We start from the raw sequence: 27,843 nt of genomic DNA on the forward strand, positions 1-27,843 counted from the left end.
GATCTATTTCTTGGAAAATAAAAATAATGACTATGTCCATCATTTGCTCTTAACTTGATTCCCTGCCCTTTTAAACTCTGACATGTATTGGAGGGAACTACCTTTGCCAGGTTCCTATGCCTTTTAGCTTGAAACATCAGCAGTCAGTGGTAATGGGAAACACCAGTAGAAGCCTGGAAGGCAGGATGAGGGAGAAGCCAGGCCTGCTCTTGCCTTCTTTCTGTGCTGGGGAGCTCCTCTGGCAGCAGCTGAGTCTCCTCTGTGGCTCCAGTTCCAGGTCTGAACACACCCACTGTGGTTCCAGCTCCTGCAAGGAGGTCCTGTGTGGGATTAATATATAAATCAAGTATTGAAATCAAATGTATAATCATATAGGACTTGATTATTTTTCCTGTAATTCCTGATAAGTGATCAAGAACGGAACAATCAAGACCAAAACAGTTTTGGTGACCTAAATGCCCTTGCTATTGTTTCAATACCTTGTGAGACGTCCCACCCCAGGAGACTGGAGACTCTGAGGATTAAGTTTTGAGTTAGTTAATGGTTGTCCACTAAGCCCCCCCCCAGAATTCTATTGTTGTTATCTTTCATTTGCTCAATAAATACGAAGGGTGCCCTCTCAGCACCACTCTTGCGCTGTTACGCCTTGAGTCCCCTGGCTGGTCCTTTCACATCTTCCATATCTCATTGCGTCTCCTCCCTTGTCTGCGGGTCAGAAGCAGGGAGGGACCGAGAGTCCTATCTCTGCCCTTTGTCCCTCCAGATTAGGGGTAGTGTTGCTGATCTCCAAGTTACCTCTTTGTCCATTGCTACTCACCTCTTCCATCATCTCTGTGATCAATTCCCTGCATTTAATGTCTTTTAATTGAACTACCTAGAGTACTTTCTTTTTTCTGACTGGATTTGGCTGATACAACACCTGAATTGTATTAAGTATTAGCATATACCAGATATTGATCTCAATTTCTAAAAATATCACCACACTTAATCATTACCAGTCATTCAGCTCTTTGAGTAGGTATTTGTGGGGTAAATTACAGAATATCCAGAATCTCCTGCCTGGCCTTAGTCCATTTACAGATCAGTAGTTGCTTACTGCTGCAGCCTTCTGCAGCCCCTGGGGCAAGGGTTGGAGACAGAACAGCCATTCTCTCCTACCTTCCATTCCTGGTATATAATTGGTCTGGTGTCTGTAAGTCACCTAGGACCCATGAATGGAGTTCCTCCTGGAAGGGGCTGGCGGGAAGTAGAGAGTGAACCGAAGGGGCAGAGGATGAGCGGCAGCTGGAGGAGACGGACGGGGCTGCTGGGCCTAGCTAGCAAATTCGAGTGAACTGTGAGTAATAAAGAGCCTTTTTCGCAACCTACTTTTCCCTTGACTTATTCCCATTTCAGCAGTTTCATAGGGGATTCGTACTAGACCAGGAGCACTCTTCTGCCAGGAACTGTATCTGGTGTGAGTCAGTAGGACTGGTGAGCCCAAAATCTTTCTTCATAGGTGCGATGTTTGGGCTGGCTGCCCCTATAGATGGTGGGGAAATACCCCTGGACCCCCTGAGGGTGGTGGGGAGACACCTGGGAACCCCTCCCTGTGGGTGGTGGGGATTCACCTGGGATTCCCCGGTGGGGATGTGGTCAGGGGTAAAGTGCCACCTAGAGAAGTGGGCCCCTCCCCAGAATTGGAGAAGGGTGGGAACATGGAGGCATGGAGTTGGCCTTCCATGAAATAGGGGACTTCTGAGGGGTATTGAGAGGATGCAGGGCGACAGGAATTGTGAGGTGGCTGTTTCTCACAGTACTGGAAAGGGTTACAAGGAGGGAGGTGCATTTAAGCATCAATTGAAAGAACAGGGAGATGAGTTATGGGATGCTCTGAAAAAGAAATAAAAGCTATTGAGAACTGAGATCGCCCTGCTGAGAGACATACTAGTGGTGAGGGTCCAGAAATGGTAGAGGAGATATTAGGGAAGGAGGAACCGGAGGAGGATGAGGGGGTGGGGCTGAGGGTGGAACTGTTACCAAGGCCCCACCTGAGGCCCCAGCCCCTCTGGTATTGAGAGCCTGCCCAGTTGTAGTTACAAAAATAAAGATGCAACAACTGTAGGTTCCACAGGGAGAGAAGCAGCCCCCTCCCCAGGTTGTGGAGCACTCCATGCTCTACCCCTATACCCAGACCTAGCTGTTGGATTTGAGCATGCAGTTTCGACAGAAGCCCCCAGAGCCTCTGCCTACATGGCTCTTGTGTTTTGGGATTTAGGAGCAAAGGCCTGGTGCACCTTGACAGAGAAGCAACTGGATGATGTGTACCATGCCATGCTGGTAAAGGAGCCCATCAGAGGAACAGCTCCGATGAAGGTAACAACCAACTATCCTACCACAGGGTGAGTGTGAGACTGGACCCAAAGGCCATGGAGTGACATGGCATAGGTGCTCACTATGACCAAATAGGGTGCATATTTACAACAGAGTAGCACCCTCTCTACTAACACCTTAAGTGGGGAACTCCAATGCTTATTGGGTCCAGTAACATACATCAGTGGAAAGTAGGAAGAACTTGCTTTGGAGCTATTAGTAACAGAGAATCCCTATCAGGAGGGAAGAGCTCCTATACCTGAAGATGCTTGGTATACAGACGGTTCCAGTTGTGGGCAACCCCCAAAGTGGAGGGCTGTGGCTTTCCATCCTAAGACTGAGACAATATGGATGAAAGATGGGGAGGGGAAGAGCAGTCAATAGGCTGAGTTGTGGGCAGTATGGCTTGTGATTACCCAGGATCCCTCCCATATAGTTGTCTGCACTGACAGCTGGGCTGCCTATCAGGGCTTGACTCTTTGGCTTCCAACCTGCTACCATGCAAACTGGATGGTTGATCACCAGCCCTGTGGGGTAAGAGTTGTGGCAAGACCTATGGGCCTCTGGTCAGACTAAGAGAGTTACTGTATATCATGTGACTGGCCATTTGTCTTTAGCATCCCCAGGGAATGATGAAGAAGATACATTGGCCCAGGTGCGATGACTAGAAGAAAAGCCTGCCTCTGATGTAGCTCAGTGGTTACATCAGCCTTTGTTGCACATGGGGCAAAAGACAATGGGCTGTAGGCCATTGGTGGGGCTTGTTGTTGACCTTTGAAAAAGTCAGCCGAACCCAGAAGGAGTGCCTTGTGTGCTCTAGGAGGGACTTACACCAAGTCCTGCAGCAACATGGGGCATATAGTAAGGAGCGGATACACCCTAGCCAGGTGGCATATAGAGTATATCAGGCCTCTGCCCATATCAGAAGTGTATAGGTATTTCATGACGTGTGTGGACACAGTTACTGAACTTTTGGTTGCTTTTCCTGTATGTCATGCAGATCGGCAAATGATCAGAAAGGGCCTAGAGTGTCTCTTTGCAGACTATGGTTGACCGCAGGTGCTTGAGAGTGATCAAGGCACCCACTTTACTGGATATGCATTACATGAATGGGTGAGGCAATTAGGGATAAGGTGGAAGTTTCATGTACCATATAACCCTACTGGAGTAGGCATGATACAGACATACAATGGTTTGTTGAAATCTGGCCTGAAGTCAGACACAAATAGTCTACTGGGCTGGTCAGTCCGCTTGTGGGCAGTGCTACGACATTTGAATGAGAAGCCCTGAAAGGGGGCATTGAGCCCTGTGGACATGCTAACACATGTTGCTGCCTCTCCTATACAATTGCACATGCAAACCAAAGAGGGATTATTGAAGCCAGGATATAGTGAGCAGAGCAACATCCTGCTACCAGCACCAACTACACTAAACCATGGAGACTGTTGAGTGGATGTGGCTTTGGATATTTCAACACATAGAGTAGCAATGGCTGGCCCTTCTGGTATGCTGGAGAAAAGGCCTGGAAGCTGGCCTTCTGTGTGTTCCTGGAATAGGAGGAAAGTGTCCTCCAAAGATCACAGGAGTGAACCCAAAATGGCTGGGAGGTAAAAGCCTCTTAAGGGGAAGTTTTGTTTTATCTTTATAGCCAGTGCATGTACTTCCCATAGCCCTATATATTGACCCATCTGTAACTCCCACAGGGAGTGGGGTGAAGGTCTGGTATGTTAGAACAGGATGAGACCCTATTCCTGCCACTGTCCTATCACAGGACCACTCTCTTGCATGTATGCTACCTGATGGATAGGATTTGCCTATGCTGGTGTCATTAAAGCATTTATCTTATCACCCTTAAGTTTCTTTTCTTCTACAGTCCTTGCAGATTGGGCCTGTCTCCTAGCCACAGCTGCTGCTTGCCGAGTGTGCATGGAACTTCCTACCTGTTCAGCTGCTGGTCTCCTGTGGAATGGCTGAGCTCTGAACTTAACCTGAGTAGGACTTTGAACCCAGCTGGATCCTCAGGCTTGAGGGTTGTTATTGTTTTATTGCTACCTGTATTTCTGTTGTTATTGTATGTTATCAGTCTGGTTACAGTACTCTGGTTTTCTCACACAGGGGCCACTGTGGAAGATGAGGGGGCACGTAGATTGTGAGGCAAGAATTCTGGAGGGGTGGATTGTGGGGTAAATTGCAGAATTTCCAGAATCTCCCACCTGGCCTTAGTCCATTTACATATCAATAGGTGCTTACCGCTGCAGCCACTTGCAGGGCAAGGGATGGAGATGAATGGCCATTCTCTCCTCCCTTTCATTCCTGGTACATAAGTGGTCTGTATCTACCAGTCAACAGGAACCCACTAATGGAGCTCTTCCTGGAGGAGGCAGTAGGGAAGCAGGGGGTGCACCTGAGTGCGAGCAGTGGCCAGAGGAGACGGATGGGGCCAGGCCTAGCTAGCAAACTTGAGCAAGCTGTAAGTAATAAAAAACCTTTCTCCTAACCTATGCTTTCCCTTTACTTATTTTGGCTTCACTGGTTTCATAGAGGATTTGTACCAGGCTGAGAATACCTTTCTCCCTAGAGCTATAGTACATTGGTTACTTGCCCCAGTTTACAGAAGATAAATGAGAACTCTGAAGCACCAAGATATAATGCAACCAGCCTATGGAGCAACAACTAGTGAGGAGATAGCTCTGCTGGGATTTAAACCCAGGTGCTCAGGTTACCACTAAGTTACATACTGCCTCTTTATGATAACCTCCGGAAGCTCCCCACCTGCCATGCAAGGGCTTTGACCTGCCCTCCAGAGGTAACATAGACAAACTTGGAATGGTACATTTCCTCTGTAGGTTTTACCTTTATTTTTAATTTCTGATTAAGAAAAAGCAATCTGAGATTTAAGAGATAATAGAAAAGAGATGTAGAAAATAAATCACATATAATATAACATCATTTAACAATCATTATTTTTTCTTCCAGTCTTTTTTTCATATGAAACATAATGCCTTTTAAAGTCTTTGCATAATTTGGTTTGGAGGAGAAAGTTGACTATGTTTAGGGAAGATGTCTTATAAATACAAGCATCTGAAATGAGAAACTAATGTCTAATGAAAAATGTTGTGTTCTATTGACTATATTGTCCTGCAAGTTTGCTCACATAAGGCACTATAGGAATTTGGCCAGGTAGACTTAAGGTTAATGTGGAAGTGTAAAATCAGCAAAACATGGGCTCTGTGCATACCCTGGAAATGTGCCCACTAAATCTTATTCAGTGTGTGTCAGACTCCTTACATTTCAGTTTTCCCATAAGATGACTTTGGAATGAAATATTGGAGCTCTTTCAACTGGAACAAAACATTCTCTATTTGTTATACCAATAATGCTTTACCTTCCTGCATTTTACTAGTGTTCTCCACCTGAATTCTCCCTATCCACCTAAAAAAACAAAACCCCAGCAAGAATTCAAACCCCTGAGGTATATTATGAAAAACATGTGCAGTGGAATGGCTGTATGCTAAGGTCGACACCAGAGATGAAATCCCGAGTTTTAGTTCCTGAACTCTCTCTGCTACTGTGTCACGTGATGGGTGATTCACTCCGCCTTTTACCGTGCTTTAGTGTTTCCACTCAAAGAGAGGCAAAAGGATGACATATCCAGCAGGTAGGTTTGTAGGGCATTGTGGGAATGTAGAGGATTATAAGAGGAACAATGCTTGATGCTTGTTGTGCCCTATTTCAGGTTAGACTCAAGTTCCAAGAGTCCTAAAAATGAAGTGTGACTTTAAGGCACTGATTTGGGATGCTTTGTGAGTTTAAAGGTTTGACTTGGTGTAGAGAAAATGGAAGTTCCATGGCCAAGATTCTCACCTGGCCCTGGTCTGCTTGCCCACTGCCTATGTGCAATGCTTGCAGGTGTAGGCTTGTATACGTGTGAGCAATGAGTTATTATTGAGTCTATAGAAAGAGCTCCACCCAGTGCTCTGGGGCTGTGGTGGTGGAAAGGCCTGGAGGCAGAGACCAGCTTGCTGCATGCAGACTTGCCCTGAGGCAGATGGGATTCTAGCATTTGACCTGCTGTCATGAGAATAAAGGTTGGTATAATCCCTTTTACCTCAAGAACATTCTGTTGTTATTTCTCCATCTCACTAAATCCGTAGTGAACTTGCCCGGGGCTGACACCCTAAGGCCAGACACTTGGGATTCTCCTTAAATTACAAGTACTTGTAATTCACCATTTACCAGTCTTGAAAACTCCCTGGGGCTGTCATTGTACATAGGTAGTATGTCTTTCTGTCCTGAAGTTTTCATTTTCCTCCGTGATTGCCCTGTTTACTTATGTCCGTGTCCCAAGGACTGTCCCAGCAATTCTTTTGGTGGATGGTGTAAGTGGAAAAAGGGATCAAGTCATCCAGAGGCATCTGTCTGGAGGGGGTAGGGAGTGGATTCTCAGCTGTAGCACAGAAAGGGCAGAGCTAGTTGGTTTTCCATCAGGAGGAGGAAAAGAGAAGAGGAAGGTGAAGAGAAGCAGGGCACAAAGGCATCACAGAAGCCTGCAGTTAGGTCCAAGGTGGCTCTTTGACCTGGAGGTTACAAAGAGAGACTGATAAGATGGTGGTAAGCTTTGTGCCAAGAAGCTGCTTAATTGAAATGATAAGGTCAGGGTTGGAAAATGGAGAGAATCAGCTGTAGTCTCCTTGTGGCAAATGAAGATCCTGTGAGGGAAGTAGTTAAGCCTGGGATCAAGGAATTGGAACAAGGAAAGGTCTTGATTCCAGCTTTTACTGCACTGTGCACTGCAGTCTCCGGTACTGATTCAGATCTCTGAAGGGGACAGGTATACAAACAGAACAAGTCGGTCAGTTTTCTGCGGTGGGGAAGGAGGATGAAATCTGCTGCTTGGTAAGAATGTAAGATCATCAAACAACAACGTTCCTCTGGATGGTCCATCGGAATGTGTGAAATATTTTTTTAAGACCCCCATTTTTCCTGTTTTCCTGGAAGTTTTTCAAAATTTCATGTTCAGTTGTGTTTATTTTTGTTTGCAAATTTTTTTCATGGATAATTGCTCCCTAGTGTTGTATTACAGGCTAATACATTTTGGCCATAGGAAAGGGCACTTATTGTTTGGGGGACTAAGAATGCCCTTTCCTCTGTCCCCTTCACTGGGGAATAGTATGCCTCTTGGAATAGTGACTGCATGTGTCTACCACCACCCCCTTCCTCTTCTGCTCACCTGACCAGAACTGTGTTATGAGTAAGAAATAAACTTTCATCCCATTGAACCAGAGAGATTTTCAGGTGAATCAATTGCCAGTAATTAGTATTGCCCTGACTTAAACAGCTCTTATTTGGGAAAGTGCTTTTCTTCTCCATTCACGTGGGCAAAGTCATATTCGTAAAGTTTATAGCTCATCGCCATCCCCCAGATACACTTTACTGATTCAAGGGTGGCCACTTGACCCAAACTGAGCTCACTAGTGTCCTCTCACAGGATTTTAAAACTCAAACCAAGAAAGATAGTCATGTTTTCTCCAGCTATGAAAGATGTAGGGTTACTCAGGAACCATCAGGAGTAAAGGTGAAAGAAAATGAAGACAGAGAAAGTCAGAAAGATGGTGGTGTGGGGACAGGGAGAGGAGAAAAGGGAAAGAGGAGAATATTGGGAGATAGAAAAACAGAGACTTTCTGAGTGTCTGAGTCCTCTTGACCTTTTGCCCACCTTAAATCTCTGCCCTTTCCATGATTTAGGAGTGATATTCTCCAATATCTTTCTAATAAATTCCCATTTTTTGCCTAACCTAGCTTGGATTGGTTTCTTCAGATTGTGACCAAAGAGTAGTGGCCAATATATGTCATAGGAAGTTACTTATTAAATTATAATAAAATGTTGAAGTCCGTCATAATAAATGCCTAATCATGATACATGCCCAAAGAATCAATCTTCAGTATTTAAATGCCTAATATGACAGTCAAGGAAATAAACAAGCAAGAGAATAAAGATAAAAACAGCAGGTTTTGAGCTTTAAAATTTGCAATCTAGCTTGGGGGTTAAATAGACACTGTGTGGTACAGAGAAGTAGAAAAGGATTGCATAGAAATGGTGAGGTATTTGGCATAGACAAAATAACTATTTTGAGTAGGGGGAGAGGTCTTGTTGGGGTCACTGGGAAATGCTTGAGAAAAAAAGTCTTGATCGGATATTTCTTTTCCCCCATGTGAGACACCAATCAGTTGAAAATATTAAATGATTGTGTGTGCAGGTGGGGGTGGGAGAGACTGGTAAAATTAAGAAGGTTTGAAAGTGTAACTGAGCTAAAGCTTGTGCTACTCACCAGCAACATGCCAGTTAGTTAAGAGACAAGGTGTGGGGGCAAGGAAAGTGACTTTAGTGACTTTATTCAGGAAGCCAGCAAATGGAGATGGTGGACTAGTGTCCTAAAGCACCATCTTAACTCAGGGTTGCGTGCAAGCTTCTTTTATGTTAGGGAAAGGTGGGGCTGGTTAGGGACTGACTAAAGGCTGCAGACATCTGGGCACCAGAGAGGGTCCAAGGAGAGCTGAGGAGCTCTGTGGGCTTCATTACTTGACTCTTGCTGACCTAGGTATGGTCACAATCTTCCTAAAACTTTTCATAGGACAGTTCTTATTTTTATACGTATTTTTCTATCTCCTGGAGGAGGCAGTCTTCTGGTAAGGAGCTATTTGCAGAAGTCTCAAACAGTAAGCAAAATTCCTTTTGATGATTGACAAGCCTACCTGCAGAACTACAGGGCTGAGCAGAGGATCTTTTCCTGTTTTTATTTTTATTTTTTGGCCCAAAGGTTAAGGCAGCAGGGGATACAAATAAGTATAAGACAGAGAGGCCAACTTTCTCACTGGGTTTCAAAAGTAGGTAAAAAATATTTTTTAAGTGATTTAACCAATAGACAACAATTCATAGAGCCATGTCTAAGAGTACTCATCAGCCAGCAAGAAGCCAGACTTAATTTGTACCATTCTCTCCTTTGTTCTTTAACTTTCAGGAATACTAAGCTACTGAGAGTTCCCCTGTCCAGACACAATTACTTTGCCTACTTCCTCTGTTTGGAGGTGTCTTCCACCCTCAGCAGCTGCTGAAGAAATAGGCCTAAGTAGCCATGTTCACAGTAGAACACATGGAGCATATTGATTGGACCTTGGGTGATCACCTGACCCAAGTTGAACCAATCAGATTACTTTTCTATATAGTTTGAGATGTTGAAACTTTAAGGCCAGTGGAATTAAGGCTAGTACTTCCAAGTAGCCTAACCCATATGAATATCAAAATTATGAGAGTAGGTGTAAAACAGCAGGCAGAGGAAGCTGATTACCAGAGAGGAGAATGGGGCAGATGTTCAGGCTGAAGTGGAGATGAGCAGTCATGTGGCACTGGTTCTTGGCACTACGGCTTGAAGTCAGTTTCCTCGCTATTCCTTTAAAATACTAGTAACAACCTTTCTTCTTACTTGAGCTTCTTAGAGTGGGTGTCTGCTCCTTATAGACAAATAATCCTTGATCAGGATGTCCCCAAACACGTTTCATTCCTGGGCACACATTTCTCCCACCTGCCATACTCTGCATGTTCCTGCTCTCTGAAAATGCAGCTCAGCAGCCAGCCCCCTTCTCCTGGGCGGTTTCAGGCTGTAAGGGAAGAATGGACAGTGAGACTGAGGAAGGACAGGGGCTTTCAGGAATTCAGCGGCAGAGAAGGACAATGGGGAAGTGAGGACAAGGACTGAAGCAGAGGTTTTGCTGCGTTGGAGAACAGGGGAAGAATAACCTTCAAGTACTTCTGCTGGGCAGGTATTTGTGATGTTGGTTTCATTTTGTCTGAAGGCAAAGGGCTCACAAATACTGGATACCACTGAGAGGTCACACAATGTATCCCAGCCGAGACACTATTGCTCTTCCTAGGTATCAGTAATAAGCCATTTCTGTAGTGTGGCAAGGTTCAGCTCAGGACAGGGGACCACTCAGATGTACTTCAAATACTTCTGGTAGAATTCAAATGATCACATTTGAAGACACTATGCTGCTTCCTGTCAGGGGTGGTAAGTGTGTGCGTAAGACCGAGTTAAGCTCTGAGGGGCCGGGAGGAGCCCTTCCCAACATTGCTGAGGAGGGCTGTGGTGAGGAGCCTCTTCCTGCTGAGAAACGCCAGAGCACATTTATTGATTGGAGGTGAGTGCAATGAATGCAAAGCTGGGGTGTTTTGCAGTTTAATCCGACATCTGTCATTCTTGGAAGAATAAACAGTTCAAAGTAAAACCTTATCTGTATTGATGTGTAAGAAGAACTCTGGGTTAGGAAAAAATGGGGCCCATGAGATCAGGACTTGGGAGAGCTAAGACAGAGCAAACATCTTCCCAGTAGCTGATCCTAACACATGGACTGAGCGAATGGCTTCTTGAAAGAATTGAGACAATGGTGTATTTGAAATGGCAGCTAATATAGGGGCTGACTCAAAATGGAGATTCAAAATACATTAGCTGTCTTTCAGAGAGCCTCAGAAGCTTTGAAAGCAGACTCCTGAATCCTAGAGAGAAAAAAAAATGGGTTGAAAACACATAGATGTGTTTTTGTTATGTGCAGAGAAGCTGAATTTGGGGGAGAAATTATGGAGAGAGGGATTTTTATTTTTTTGCAGAGGAAGCAAAGAGAGTGGTTACATTATTTTATTAACCCTGTACCCCTGTTGTTTTTGGTAATGTCACCATTTGGCCCCCCAGCCCTCTCTGCATGCCTGGCCATCCAGGCTCTGTAAAGTACAGCTGGTCTCAGGCCCTGTCTCAGGTAAGTAATGGACACTTTAGGCTGCAATTTCTATTCCTGAACAGGCCTCCTATCTCAGCGTCATGCTTCAACAAACACTCAATTAAAAGGAAAAAACCTCTGGGTGATGGAAGGCACCCTATTACTGAGAAGCAGGGGATGTTTACTGAAGAAAGCCACTTCTCCCTAGTTACTAGTAGCCTAGCAAAGATTTATGAGCCAGTTTGTCCCACAGTGATCAAACCTGGAATGTGAAGTTTAAACTGGTGCATTTTTTAATCAACAAAACAAACTAGGTCATGAAAGTTGCTTAGAATTAAGAATTAGGCAGAGCAATGGAGTATTAAAGCCATGGCTAAGAAGGAGCTGGGCTTGGTTGGTTTTGTTAGCAAAATACACTCATTTTAGCATCAGACATCTACATTTCAGAGGTCAATATTATGTTTTCATTAAATGCCCACTTACAGCTTGTGAACATCTAAAAAAAATACGTTTTCTCTTTGGAATACAGGTGTAATCAGAATTTATTCACGTGGGCTGACTCTTGAGAGTTTTGACATCAAAGGGCAATCCTGTCTGATTGACACCACTCAAATGGCAACATTGTTTGAAGAAATATAGTTAGTGAACTGGCAATTTAAAGGCTGTAAAAAATTACAGGCAAAGTGAGTGTAACATTCCATACTGATTTCTGGCATGCAATGCTACATGGTACTGAATTGCCAGTAACTTGTCTGTTTGGTTTTCCAGAGACTGAGTATCTGAAAGGAAAGGAGGAGGGAATGTGGTTTTCAGGTGTGTGAAGAACACCGAAGGTAACTCTTTTTTTTTCCCCCTAGAGCATTCCTTGTGGTAAATGAGAGCTTTGGTATCTAAGATGCTAAAATGTTAAGAAACCATGGTCTTTCTCCAACCCAAAGAAGGCTTTCCAGACAGAAAGCTGCCTGTATGTTACTGTGCAGTTTCCGAGCACGATACTGCTCTTCACTGCTTTATCCCAAAAAATTCAGCATCACCTGTGGCATGCTCTCTGAGAAAAGCCTTAGGGATTAAGAAATTCCAAAAATGGAGGTGGGTGGGTGTGTTAAAACTTGTTCACACTTTAAATGCTTAATGTGTCTTCTCACTGGCCAAAACCAAAACCAGGTAATGCCTGGTGACAGTGACCGACCCATGGCTGTGCTGAAATTAGGTGCCCAGATACCATTCCCTTAAAGCCGAGTACAGCCTGGGAGTCCATAGAGAAGAGGCATGGAGGGGTTAAAAGCAGTGCAACCATCAGTGAGCACGAGATACAGATATCCAAGGTGAAATCGCCGATGGAAAATGCAGTTGACCTTTGAACATTATGGGTTTGAGTTGCATGGATCCATTTATATGCAGGTTTTTTTCAATAAATATAGTGGAACATTTTTTTTTAGATTTGGGACAATTTGGAAAAAACACATTTTTCTTTTCTAGTTCATTATAAGAATACAGTGTACTGTGTATTGGTTGGCACCCCTAACCCCTATGTTCAAGGGCCAACTGTAGTCTTCCCAGAAGGCCTGGCTTTTGGGGGACACAACTTGGATTCACTGCAAGAATGGAGAATCCATCACCTCCCTCATTGTCTCTCTCTTCTCTTCCACTGATCTTCTTGGATCACCCACCAGTGTCACACTGGGTGCTGGTTTCCAGGGATAAAATGGGGAACAATACACACTCAGTCTCTCTTCTTCAGGGACTTACAGCCTAACAGAGAAGAGACATAAACCCAAGTAAATAGCACACAAATAAAATAATTCCATACTGTGATAAAGTGCTATGAAGAAAACAATCAAAATTTTGAGTTAAGGGATCACATAAGGCTTAACTGCTTTCATAGAGTGCGTAGCCCATACTTTTGGAGTGACTGACATACAAACCTCTATGTGAGGAGAAGAGAGGACTGTAAAGTTTGCAGTGGGGAAAGAGGGTGTGAAGTATAGAAAGAAGGCAGTGTGGCTGGAAGACAGTAACTACCGGGATGATAAAACCAAATGGAACAAAAGAAAAAGAAAATCCAGCTGTAGTGACCCGGTCCCTTTCAGTTACTCTTCCTCTATCATCATGGTACCTTTCAGGCTTCCTAGTGTTCCATTGGAAAGTCCTTTTCCAAAGGCATCTGGTTTCCTTAAATTACAACCCGAACCCAACACGAACTAACTTGGGCAGTGAAGGAGAGTTACTGAACTGTGAGCAAGGTGGGGTGCACCTGCCCCCATGGATGGCTGGAACCAGGGGTAAGGTCGTAGGAGCCCACCTGCTTCCTCTCGTGTGGGTCTCCTTCATTTCCCTTCAGCAGACAGGCTCCTCCCACAGATGAGTGACTGGGGGACACTGTTTCCAGTAGTGGCCTGCTGTGTACCTTCCCAAATTTGTCACCAGAGAATAAGGGAGAGCGGTCTTCCCTTAGTTCCAGTTTGACTTACCCCTGGTGAAGGCTCTGCTTTCCTTGGCTCAGGTTCCATTGTTCCAAGGAGACAGGGTGCCAGGAGAAGTAGAAGAGTGGCTCTCCTATGAATGTAAGCTGTGTGTGCATCCCTGCTCTCATGTGAGCATGTGAGAAAGTGTGCTCTGGGTGTGTGTGTATGTGTGTGCAAGTGTACTTAGAGAATACGCAAGTGCATTTATGAGTGTGAGTATGTGGGAGAGTTTTTTTGTGTGTCTCTATATACATGAATGTGTATATGAGTCTGTTAGAATGTGCGTGTGTGAATATGTGATTGTGTATGCATATGGGAGCAAACATGTGATTTTGGACATGTGTATGTATATGTGAGTGTTATGGGTTGAATTTTGTGTCTTCTTCCTTAAATTCATATGTTGAAGTCCTAACTCCCACCTCAGAATGTGACCTTATTTGGTGATAGGGTCTTTACAGAAGTCATCAAGTTAAAATGAGGCCATGAGGGTGGGCCCTAATCCAATATGACTGGTGTCTTTATAAAAAGGGAGAATTTGACACAGAGACACTGATAGAAGGAAGACACTGTGAGGAGCTACCAGAAGATGGCCATGTGAGGGTGGGGGCAGAGATTTCCCTCCCTGCCCACGGAAAGAAGCAACTCTGCTGATACCTTGACTTCTGACCTCTAGCTTCCAGACATATGTGACAATATGCCACCCAATTTGTGGGACTTTGTTATGGCAGCCCTGGCAGACTAATACAGTGAGTATGTGTGAGACTGAACATCTGAAAGTCAGTGTGTGTGTACAGATGGGGAGGTGGCTCTAGTCACAAATCAAGAAGTGTCCATACTGCCTCCTCCTTTTCTTTGCTTAGCTAATCCTACTCATGTTGCATGGCCCATGACAAATCCCCCTCCTACTTGATGTCTTTCACATGGTCTCAGGACTTTAGGAGCAATTCATGCTGCCACCAGTTAATCATGTGATTCATAGTAACATTGAAGGAAAGCACCTTCCTCATTAATCTTTGAATCCCCAGTATTTACCATATGGCTTGGCACATAGTAGGTACTCAAATATTGATTTTCTTCACCTTCTTTTAGAAAAATTTTACTGTGAAATAAAACAAATATAGATAAGTATACAAAATGAGTCTTTATAACCCAATGTCTTATTACAAAGTGAACACTGTGTAACTGCTGCATAAAACAAAAAATACAATATTGACAGCATTCAGAAGGTCCCTGGCCCTCTCATGTTTTCTTCCAGTATTTTATCTTCCATTCCCCTCAAAGTGTAAGCATTCCCCTGATTTTTGTGTTAATCCCTTCATTGGTTTTCTTTATAGTTTAACCACTTGAGTTTGAGCTTGCATCTCTAAGTATCATAGTTTAGTTTGGTTGACCAATAACAAAAGGTGTTCAACCTCACAGTAATAAAGAAAATGCCAGTTAAAAACATGATAGTATAACACTGCACACACAGCAGAATGATGAAAATGAAAATGACGTAGTGGTGACCAGGATGTAAAAAACAGGACTACTGTTTTTACTGAAACACAGCTGAGAATATAAAAACACTTTGGGAAAATTTGGTTTCATCTTAAGTTGAACTTCTGCAGGCCCTCTGACTCCACATTTCCCAAGAGAAGTGTGTGCACAAGTGCCCCAAAGACGTGCACATTACTATTTGTGGAAGCATTATTGGTAATAATACTATGATGGGAAAACATGTATTTGGGTTTTTGTTTGCCACAACCTTATTACTAGTGAAGTTGAGCACCTTCTTATGATTATGGAGCACTGCTGGCCTGGCTTCTTTCATTGTTCTGTAGTACACCTGCAGAGATTCCTGTTAGACACCCAAGCAGAGATGTCATGCAAGGAACTGGAAATATGTGGAGTTCATGTGAGAAGTCGGAGGATGCAGATATGAATTTGGGGCCCTAGCCCTTAGATAGTGTTGGAAGCACTGAAAGGGATATGAATGGAAGAGGTCTGATGACCCAGCATTGGGTAGGAGTGAGGAATCCAGTAAATGAGACTAAGAAGTAACAGCGAGATAGGATGCAAACCAGAAACATACTATGTTTCAAGTCCAACAGCAGAAAGTCTTCTAAGCAAGAGGGAGTGAAAAATTATCAAATGATGCTGGAAAGCCAAATTAGGTGGTGACTAAGGAAAGACTATTAAAATTGGCAATGCAGAGGTCATTAGAGACCTTGGAAGGAGCTGCTTTACTGAAATGGAGAGGAAATTAACCTGAATGGAAGGGGTGTAAGAAAGAATGCAGAATGAGAAATTGTATAGAGAGCATGAACTCTCTTTTGGATAGTTTTGCTGTGAAGGGGAGCCAAGAAATGAAGAGTGGAGTTAACAAGACAAGGAGAAAGGTGCAGGGTCAAAGGAGGGCATCTTTTTTGAAAAGGAGAGTATTAAAATATGTTTTCTAATGTGTGTGATATGTTAGCTAGCCAAAAATATGTATGCAGGAGACTGGAGGTAGTTGTGCTGAAGTCCTGGAACAGGCAAGAGGGGACGGATCTGCTGAGTAAGGGGAGAGCGGTGACCTTAGGAAAAAAAAAAGTTCAATCACCATTGGAGAAAAGCAGGCCAAGTGTGGGCATCACAGTAAATAGGAGGAAGGATTTAGCTGCAGGATGAGAAAGCTCTCTTCTGACGGTTCCTTTTTTTCTTAGTAAAATAAGAAATGGTTACCACTTGAGAGAAGAATGCAAAGCATCTGTTGGAGTTCCGAGAGAAGAAGGCTTTGTGAGAGAAGGTTTTGTGAGACGTTCTTGTCTCACATGGCAGGAGAGTGACTTGGCCAGGGCAACAGGCTGGAATTCTGCTTCATGTGGAGGACACAGCTGAGGTTTGTAGTCATGATTTTAAAAAGTGGGATTTGTTGTTTCTCTAGCATTTAGTGTTGGTTTGGGTGTGGGCACGGAGTGGGACAGACATGGAACTTAATCGGGATTGCAGTTTTGTTGGCTGGGAACATGGTGGGAGATGTGAGCAGGAGAGTTGGAGTGCGTATGAGGGAGGGGCTTTACAGATGGACCATGACATTTAAGCTGCAAAGGCAGGAAGTGAGACCAACGGTTTGGGTATCTTGGGGGAGCCAAAGCATATGTTGGAATTGACACAAAAGAAGAATTAAGTGGAAAGTTCGTGGCTTGTATTTAGAGAGAGGGATATTTGACACTGAAAACTTGGAGGAATGGGAGATGCAAAGATCAAGGATGTGACAGATCTACACGGCTATTGAACCCATCAAAAATTATCACAGAAGTAGATGTGGAGAGAAAGACAGTGAGCATGGGACAAATTTTTTCATTTTATGAGAGCAATTGGCAGAGAGGAAAGTAGATCATGGCAATGAGAGGTATTGGGCTGTATAGCTGAAGTTGGCAGAATTGGGAGTATTAGTCTGAAAGAACCTATGCCTCCTTCAGAACAAATAGTATCAGAACAACCACCACTTGAGAGAGTTGCAGAGAAAGCAGAGCCTTTATGATCTACTTGAAATTTCAGTTGGAACAAGAAAGCAATGTATTCAGAGAAGTTGAGCATATAGATGTTTTTACCCCTGACAGACCATGAATTTTAGAGGACCCAGGAGCTGGGTGTGGAGGGTGGTTAAAGGGAAGGAGATTGGGTTAGATCCGGGGATGGAGGAAACAACGGGGCAGAGAAAGGGACCGTGATGAAAGGCATAGAAGTTGGCTCCTATGTCTTCTAAGGAAGGGATAAATAATTAATTTTAAGCAGAGTCTCCTTGAACTGGTCTCTGTCAGTGAACAGCAGTCTAAGAGGAAATGCTGAGTGAGTGTGAACGCGAATGTCATACCAGTACTCACTTCAATTCTGCTGTAAGCCGGCCCCGGCCAGGGGAGGGGAATTTTTACCAGGGCCCCTTCAATCCTACTAATGAGATATTAAGACTGGGGAAGGGGCCAATCTTGCCAGTAAGAAATAATGGAGAAATAAGATCATTTAGGTAAAGAAGGCTCTGTGTCAGCACGCTTACTGAGTTTTGTTTGCTGATCTGATACTGGGACAAGGTCTTCGGCTGAAAAGAAAAATTGTTTAAATCATAAGCAGATAAAAATGCTTTGATACTCAAAGAATATTCTCGTCCTAGATGTTTTTAGCAGCTTATATTTAACCAGCTATAATTCTTTTTAAGCACCATTTTGTTCAATCTTTTGAAACTGAAGATTAGTCTTTCAATGAGAAATCTGCATTTCATTGTAAAGATGGAATACAATGCCGTCGGCTCACTGATTCTGTGGAAAAGCAAGCTTATTTTGGTAATATATCTTTAGCATATTGTAAAAACAGTGATTGTATCATATTTATTTCAGACAAGAAAGTCTGAGCCATGCACATGTACGGTTCAAGGGGCATAAAAGACAGATCTTCCATTTCCTGTACTTCAAGTAACGAAAATTTCAGAGGTGACGTCGGTTATCTTTGATTTCAGATTGGGTGTCTGTGATGAAAGAAGCATAGAGGAGAAATAAAAAAGTTATTTCAGAATGAGAGATGATTGTAATTAGAGTCTGCAGCAGATTTCTGTGCTAGGAAGATGTTTATTTCCTAATTCCTTTGGGAAAATACAAAATTTTAAGAATTTTCCCATTAGGCCAGACCACTGGTCATTCCTGCCTCAGATCCTAAATACCATACTTAGGAGAAATTGTTTGGAAAAGGTTCTGTTGGGGTTCAGGTTATTCTCCTCAGTTCTTGTTCCCGCTGCAACAAAGAATTGAAGGGCAGTGACACAGTAGTGAAACGAGTGAAAGTTTTGTTTGAATACACTCCAAGGGAGGAGTGGGCTGGAGTCAAGGTAGACAAAGGCCGGCTTACTTGAATAAAGCAGAGAGGAAGGAAAAACAAGAGAGAGGAAAGGGAAGCTCAATGAATTCCCCACTCAGCATTAGCCATGTCCTTTGCCAACTCCTAAAGCCAGTGTCACCTGGCATCCAGTGTCCACTTGAAATTTCACAGGATGGGAACTAAGTTCTTACCATCCCAAGATTTGGGGAAGCTGCAGAGCATTGGATGGAGTGAGATTATGTTCTGAGGACTTCTCAAAAGCAAAGAAAGGAGATTTTCAGGCACGTACTAAAGAGCATAATCATATAACTGCACTTCCATCCGGGTCACCCAGGAGATGGGAATTGCAAGCCCAAATCAGAGCTCTCAGCAGCCTCTCCCTACTTATCTTGAGTAAACAGAGGGTGACACGTTCTAAGAAAAGCGAGTGTGGGCAACCTCAGAAAGGAGGCGCGCATAAGGTGTAGGGTCTGGGGTTTTATTGGGCCTTTTGGGTAGGAGTTAGTGTAAGGTATGTATACAGGTGATTTATAATTCCTTTGAACTTTAGGCTTAAGAACAGGGGTATTTAGGTGACTTGTTGAACTGGACCTCAGCATTCTTTGTCCGCATAGGTTTACTTACACTTCAGAGGTCTGTCTCCTGCCCTGTTTACAAAGTTACCTGATTAAGGGGCTGGAAGAAGAGGAAAAACAGCATATAGGTTAAATTAAAGAATAAGCTTGGCCTTTTTGCAGGCTTAAGTAGATTTTACAATGGCATGATCTGATTGATACAATGAAGACATGGGCTGGCTCAGATTTTTTTTTTAATCCAGGGAATACGCAGACATTCTAAATTACTCCTGGCCTTTGGAACTTCAACTAATTAACTCGTTAACTCTGTGAGCCCTTTCTGGCTCTCTGGTTTTATCTGGTTAACTCTTTGAGTCCTTTTTAGTGGGCTTTACTGGCCTTATTCTCTCTCTACCCTGCTCAGATCTATATTTCTGCCTAACAGGTCATATTCTTTCCATGAGCTTTGTCTCAATCCCCAGCAATTTTCTGGTGAGAAGCATCCATAATTACATCAGCAATCTAGCCCTATTTGGCCACCACTTTGGATTGTGACTCTATCCTCTTTGTGAATTCCTGCTGCCATTGTCCTGATCCAAACCCTCAGTGTCTCTGAGCTGTGTAATTAACCATAATTTGTGAAAAGGTGAGACTGATGACTTCAGTCTGGATCAGTTAAGGAAAGGCCTTTTTTTGAGGGGTTGGGATTTGAATGAGGTATTAGAAGATAGTTAGAATTTTGAAGGGTATTCCAGGTGGGAGAATGTTTTGAGTGAAGGAATCACAGTAAGAAAGCATGGGGCCCACTTGGAAGGACCTGAGCTGATCAGCTGAGCAGAATTAAGGAAGATGACGGGGGGAGGTTAGGACAGGGTGGATTTGGTTGCACCCGGATTACCCGCTGAAGGAGACTGTATTTGGAGAGTTGAGAACCACTTCCCTCCTTTATTTTTGGTAAAAGGGAGCTAATTTTTAGTTCCCTGATGTCTTGGATCACCCTGAGGCAGAGCTTATAGAGGATGGGAGTTACAGTAAAATCTCCCCTAGAAGAGAACCCTGCTAATAGTAATGATGGGAGAGGGCACAACAGCAAAACCCTCCATAGAGATCTTTCAGCTGGTGGGGCGCCCAGCCAGCGGCAGTGGGAAGACATTTAGGAGTCAACTGAACACTGCTTTTATATGCCATCAGCAGGACTTGGGAATATTTCTTGTTGTAGTAAACTTTTTGTTGTAATTGTTATAGAAGGAGTGGCCTAAGGACTCAATTTTGCTGCCATCAAATGTCATAATTTAAAAAAGACCCAAGTCTGATAGAAGCCTCAGTGGAAATGTAGGCTCTAACAGAAGAAGTTCTAATTTCACCCAGAAAAAGGACAGCAAAGCATTTTCTGCGAAAAAAGACCTTTATGCTAATGAAGGAGATTGTTTCACAAGGCAAAGATGGCCAGTGGCACATTCAAAATGCTAAAATTTAAAGCCCCATCATCCGTTTTACTGTTTTCTGTATTCTGCCTAGTACCAAGCCTGAGAGAAAGTAGGTGCTCAAGAAATGTCTCATGAATGTATGAATATGAAATATTATGAGCTTGGGAAGTGGTAGTTACAATATTTACTTGGCTTGAAGTTGATTTTTTTATTGTTATGTATTAAGATTACCTAGTGAAAGCAAAGCAGAAAAATTCCCCACCATCTCCTCCAACGTTTAAGATTCCCTAGACCAGGATGAAGAATAATTTCAAGAATACACAAAGCAAGTAGATTCTGAACCCCTGATTTTGGCAAAATAATCACCTGCTTTTGAAGATGTAGCAAGAAGCAAGAGAGGTTACTAACTCATTATTTAGTGCTTGAATTTATGTGACAGAGTTTATTCTGTTTTTCAAAAGCTTGAATTGATTTTAAAAATGCAAATACTCTATGGTAACAGAATGATTTACACCTCTCTAAAGCCCTTTCTTGGAAACTATTACCTTTTGAGTTACAAAGGCTTTTTGCTGTTGGTAGTGTCAATAAAGAATAAAATGCCCAATCTTTGACCATTTGTTTAACAGCAGCTTGGGACTAAATCAGTGTAGAATTATATATATTTGCAGCTACAGAAGTTTGGAGTTTAAGGTTCTCACTCTACAGTCATAGTCTGCATGTGAAGTAACAGGGTTTTAGAGAGAATGCAAACATGGATGGCTCATCTGTAAATACTGTATTGCTGGCAGGGATCATAGTATTATGCCAATGAGCAGAGCCCAAGGGTTGTACACAAAGGGTTGATTTGACAGGGGAGTGACCACAGGCTCCTTTTTAGCAAGCTCAACTTGGACCTGCTAAAGTCTGATTGAAGAGGAAAAGAAGAAAGAGCAAGTATGGGGGAATTTTCTCCCTTCAGTGTTAGGGAGAGAGAACTGCTAGTGTCCTCTAGCATACTGGAGAACAGAGCTGTTTTTCTTTTAAACAGAACTTGAAGTTGCTATAAAAAGAAGTCGACAATACATTGTCATAGAGGGTACATTGGGATTCTTCTCCTGGGAGAGAATGCATGCTCCTACTTAGGTGAGAGATATACCTGGGATTACAGGTTGAAGGTGCAAAATGAGAAGAAACCTTTATCTGGTGGTTTCTTTATATCTCCTCCAGTGCATTCTGACTTTCGATCAGAAAGAGAGGATGGATTTTCTTGCCTGACAGCTTCCGGGGAGACATGCTGTGGGAGACTCACTGCTTCGAAATAATTCGTGGATGTTTTGTGAAACCTTTTGACCTGGCTGGGAGCCTGGGGCTTTTGAGCATTCAAGAATAATAGGCAGCATTGAAAAGGAGTGGATAGAATGTTTTATTAACTGTAGCTATTTTTATTAACTGGAAGTCAGGGGAATATCAGAAAGGATCAAAATTTAGGAATTCTTTGAAAAGCCTTTATTTTACATTGGTTTTATTTTACATTGCTTCGATGCTTTACTCCATGATATAACAGACACTGTATTCTCTGCCTTAACAAATGAGAAGGCCAAGATGAGACTTTGAAATTTTTATTAGCTGTTGAAAGTGGGAGGAATGTGGAGCGAGAGAGGGAGAGAGAGAGAGAGAAAGGCAGAGGTAACAGAAACTTTTTTGAGAGCTGTTTCTTTCCTTTAAAACTTACACTATTCAGGCCAATGTTTCTCCGCCACTTACCCATCTCTCGTGGCTGTGCTCACTTTATCATGTTTTATCAATGCTTCAATTCAGTAGGTGTATTTTGAATACCAACTGTGTATAAAGCATGTGTTAAGGTGGGCAAGGATTTAAAAATAAGTAGTATGGAGTTTTGGGCTCATAGCCTGTCTGTTACGCTTGCTTGTCTGCCAAATGCCTACCTCCCCTGTCCATTTCCTAGTCCCAACACTCCAGGCCTAATCTTTGTACATGAAATTAAGGCATTTTTGGTTACAAAAAATAGAAACTGATGCTGGCTAATTTAAACAAAAGAAATATTTATAGAAAGATGTGAAAACTGCTCATGGGATCAAGAACCAGGTTTGGGATAGGTAGGAAATACACAGCTGCAGAAGTTCTGGAGAGAAGCAACTACCCTACTGGCTTGTCAGGGTAAAGGGCTGCCCCATGAGTCATATTCTAGGAAAGGAGCATCTGATTGGCCAGTTAGGGTCACATGTCTGGCCCCTTGGCTGGGGATGATGGAGCCTCCTAGTTACTAGACCTAATATGCTGTGAGAGGAGAAGTAACTTGTCAGAAATTGGGATCTATTACTAAATTAAAATGGAAGAGATGCGGGATTGCCAGAAAATCAACAAATATGCTTTACATTAGAAAAAGACAGACCAGAGACTTTCTGCCCTAACTTCATCCCGTGCTAGGTTTTGACCTGGGTCACAGAAGATATAGGACCTTGGAAATGGATGACGCTCCATCAAGGGGTGGGGAGAGAGCTGAATCTACCTCTTCTACTTCCCACCCCCCACATATGAGCGGCCCATATCCACACAGAGGAAGAGGCTTATCTCCAGAAATGGGAAGAGGGACTTCTCGGTGATGGTCTCTGACACTGATCACACACTTTCAGTTTAAGTCACCCTTTATGGAGTGGGCTGTACTTTAGAGAAGTAGCAGGCCGAGTATGCTAGCCTGACCCCAGATCAAAGGGATTCCTGCTATTTGGAAGTCGGACAGGTGCCCTTTGGAACAGTCCATGGTGCTGGCCCAGGGACAGCACACCCTAGACCTGTCCTTCTGGAGCATGTCTGGCCTTGACATTCCCCATCCAGAAAGAACATTCTGTGGTGACAGCTACCCATATGGCCTATACCCACATACGGTTCCCGAGGGCACTACAACCTGTCTCGCTCAGGTGAACATCCCAGACCCCTCCACACCACAGCCGATAGGCCCGACTACCATATGGAGATCAAGACAAGGCCAGAAAGATGATATATTCACACTATCTCAACTTAAAAAAAAAAAGCCCACGGATGGTGTGATTCTAGCCTTGAAAACCCATGTTGTCCAGAAATAGAGCTAGTGGCTGTTTTATTTCCCTGTAACTGAGTGCACTGAATTTGCTGTGTGAAATCTCCATGTTTTTATGTGGGGGTCACTGATGCCTGCTATGAAAACTCTCCAGTAGATATGATCTACTTGATTAGATACGAGAAGCATTAATTGGATTTATTTTACATACATTTAGTGTGTGTGTATAATAGATAAGCTCTGCATGAGTGCCACAGGGAAACCAAATGAGTTAGGGGTCATAGAAACAGGGAGTGAGGATGCACAAAATTTGTGGTCCAGCTTCCATGCTCTATCACAAAGGAAAACCATGGCACAAAATGAATAAGGGCACACATGTTTGTGATGTGTAGAGCTTAAATGTCATGCTGAAATGAGCTGTGACTAACACACTGTTTAAACCATATGGACATTGGTTTCATCTATGGTGCTGGTGTATGCTTACACCAGAAGAGGTCTGGCTAGAGGTTGGATGAATGGGCTGTTTGTGAGACAATACAGCAAAAGACCACTGTGATTTCAAAAATATATTTGACTATAACTCACAGTAAGAAATACATTTTACATTGGGGCACATATACCCCTCTGCACTTGCTCATACACTCCTGGAACAAAGTTTTATAAAATCATACTTATCCTTTCTACATGTGATGAATTCTGGCTTTTTCTATTCTGTTCAATTGTATTGTATTCTACAGTTGCCCATTCAATTTCCTAAAAAAAAAAAATGCTGATCGTAAATTGTTAGATTGAATGCAGGACCATAGCACATAGTTTGATAAGTACTGCAAAGGAGCTGAGTAAAGTTTCTAGAATTTATTAACCAGGTTCAAATTTTGTTTCTTCCATTTCCTAATTGCTAAGTAACTTGATGCATTTAGTCAGTTCTGGCTGCCCTGACAAAAAACCATACATAGATCGGGTGGCTTAAACAAAGGAAACTGATTCTCTAACTCTTGAGGAGGCTGGAAGTCTGAGATGAGGGTACTAGTGTAGGGGGGTTCTAGTCAGGACTCTCTTCCTGGCTTGCAGACAGCTGCCACATTGCTGTGTCCTTACATGGCCTTTCCTCATGCATGTGCAGAAGAGAGAGAGAGGGCTAGCTCTCTTCCTCTTCTTGTTAGGCCACCAACCCTATTGGACTCTGATGAACTCATTTAACCTTAATTACTTCCTAAAAGGTCTGTCACCAAATTCATTGATATTGGAGGGTAGGGCTTCAATATATGGATTTTAGAGGGACACAGTTCAGTCCCTAACACTTGGATAAGTCATTTAACTTCTCTACATCTCAGTAGAGTTTTCTTTATCATTTTCTTTTACAGTAAAATGAGGGTAATAATAAAGTGCATATGTTATTGATTATTAACAATGATTATTGTTCACCCAAGGTGGGCCAAGTCCTAGACCAGGGGAAAAAAAAGCACAGGAAAAGATGCTCACATTATAGGACTGTTGGAAATTATAAATGAAACAATGGCAGTGAAGTGTTTAGCAAAATGTAGTACTCCATAAACAGTAGTTGTTGTCACTGCTACTTGGTAAGAGACACACCTGGTTGGACTTGAGTCAATGTCCTGGATGTAGAGGAGCTATCTCCCCCTGTCATATTATGCTAGGGACCGTTGTTGTTGATGGGGGTTCCACAAGCCTGTCCATGTGGCTTGTATATGCCTTTCTGTGTGTTCCTCATGCTACCCCAAGAGTCAGGCCGAACATGGCAGGGAACTCAGCTTGTATCAAGATAAATGGCATGATTTTCCATAACTGAGATGGATAGGAATCACAGGGACTCATAATAGAGATGGATAGATAGACATAAACACAGCTCTAATGCATCAGATCAGTGCTATAATAAAGTTATGAACAAAGAGCTGTGAGAGCACAGAAAAGGAGATGGGTTCTGCTTGAGGGTGGGAAAGGCTTCTCAGAAAGGTAAGATTTGAGCTTTTCCTTCTTATTTTTCAGTAAAAATTTAGGGTGGTGGTGATGGTGTTCTAAGCAGGGGGAATAGAGCTAAGATGCATGCATATGCCAGTGAAGGATGAGGAACATAGAGCGGCTGGAGCTAAGTCTGAATTCTGTCTTAGGAGACATGGAAAACAAACTATCAAGGTTTTTAAGCAGGTAAGTGTCTGTCCAGCAGTTGAGAGGAAAGTGGCAGGCATTCCAGCTTGGAGGCTATTACAGCTCCGGGGAGAGATGATAAGGGCTTAGCAGTTGGCAGTAGGACAGAAGTGACACATGTGAGAGACATTTATGAAGCTGAATTTATGGGCCTCAGTGGCTAATTGGATGTGGGAGATGAGAAAGGTAGAGGATCAGGATGACCTTAAGATCTTTCACTTTGGTAATCAGAGGGCCCATCATCTGGACAAGAGATAGAGATGGAAGAGTGAGTTTCAAAAAGGTAAAGAGTTTGTTGGACATGTTGAATTTGAATTTTCATTATGGCTTGTGTAAGCAACAACTTTGTGATAAAGAGGAAAGTAACCACAGACTGATTAATGATAGGGTGTTCGGCCTCAATTATCTGCTGATAAACCTGTTAACCCAACTTCAAAAAAATCCTGTTCGAAAAAGTTGAGTTTGATAACTAATTTGAATGCCTGGCTATAACTTAATTGCCAACAAACTGGGAGGGTAGAGCCTGACATGTTGCCTGTTTCTGATAGTTGCACACACTGTTTCTTTATTTAGAACCTCTTACCAGTATCAATTAAACCCCAGTTAAATTTGACATCTCTTAACCTTGCATTGGATCAAATTCACTGCTACAGCAGAACCCATATGGCACAGAGACAGTTGTCAGCCTTAGTTCATTGCTTATGTGGAGATACTGGCCCAGTGCCAGCCAGTAATCACTGCTTTTTGTTAATAGACATGTTTGCTTTGCAGTCATTTCTATACACAGGGCTCTGGATTAATTAGATCGAAATCTGTCATCCATCTAAGAAGCCGTAAGAACTCACTTGCTGTGCTTCCCAGGGAAAGGGAACAGCAGATTTTGGCAAATTTAAAAAAAATGTGTTTGCTTGTTTCCATAAGAACTTAGCAGACTATTTGAATAACCAGTGCATAAGTAATTTTTGATAATTAATAAGGAGCATAGAGTAGGTTGGGGAGTTGAATAGATGAGCCCTCAATGGAATCAAGGTGAGAGTTTTCTTGGGATATGAATTAGTTGATTTTTTAAAAAGTACGTTTTATTTCTGTATTTGTTTCCCTGAAAGTTGACAGGCAGATTTTGTTTGGATGTGAAGATTAAGGAAGAGAGCCCCCTGAGGCATCAGGTCAAAGCTTTATTCAAGTTGAAGAAATAGCCACCAGGTTTCTTTGCACTCAGATTTGAGTGGGAGGAGAGGCAACCTTCCAGGCAATGGTGCAGCAGAGCTCTGCTGCACCTCTGCCTTTGGGGTCTGCAGTTCCCAGCTACCTCAGGCTGGGCCCCCTTCACCTTGAGCACCTTCTGCTACATCACTAATGAAACCCCCTTAGACCTGCCTTATGCTAAATCCTCCTCCAAAGTCAATATTTCCAGGCTGAGTTTCTCTTACAATAATACACGCATTATTTGTTGTTTCTTACATGAAAGCACACAAAGATTCAAATAGTATCCCAGAATTTCCACCCTATGCATATGGATAACATAGCCTAGTGCCTAACATGTATTTGCTGAATGAATGGGAGTTGGAGGTAGAAAGCAGAGGAACAACCCCACATTTGTGCAGTGATCTCTAATACTCTAATATTTCTATATATCTGCATTAGGAAAGGCCCCAATTTGCTATATACATTTGATCTCTTGATTTGATTAAAAAGACAAATCTATGCCATGCAAGGTTTAAAAAAAGGGGGAGGGGTTGATTGGCTTACTATTTAAGGAATACATGAATCTTGCATTTATAGCAATTTCCCTGTTCATTTTTTTCAACTAATCCTTCATATTTATTGCAACTCACTTACTGGTTCACCACCTAGCTACAGTACGTACTTAGGGACTGGCAGGTTGAAGCTGAGAGATCCTTTCTTGTTTTTCATGGTGGTTTCTTAAACAGCTGTGTGTGATCACAGGGTAAGGGATCCAAAGTCAATAGTGTTAGGGAATCCTTCTAGGCAGCCCAGACTTACCTACCTACCTTGATCACTGCTTCCCAACATCCCCAACAAGACAGGAGGATCTCAGCTATTTTTGCTCACTACTAAATAAGAGTGTAGTTGAGTGTAAAGTTACCAGTGGAACTGGCCAGGGAAAGAAGCAATGGATGTTGGATAGACTAGGCAGCTGCAGATCAGATGTGGGAAAAGTAATCATTCATAAGCTAAGGTGGAACAAAGAAGATGATAGGGCTGATCCCTGAAGAGATGTC

This window comes from Manis pentadactyla, chromosome 4, assembly GCF_030020395.1.
Source record: "Manis pentadactyla isolate mManPen7 chromosome 4, mManPen7.hap1, whole genome shotgun sequence".
Lineage (NCBI taxonomy): Eukaryota > Metazoa > Chordata > Mammalia > Pholidota > Manidae > Manis > Manis pentadactyla.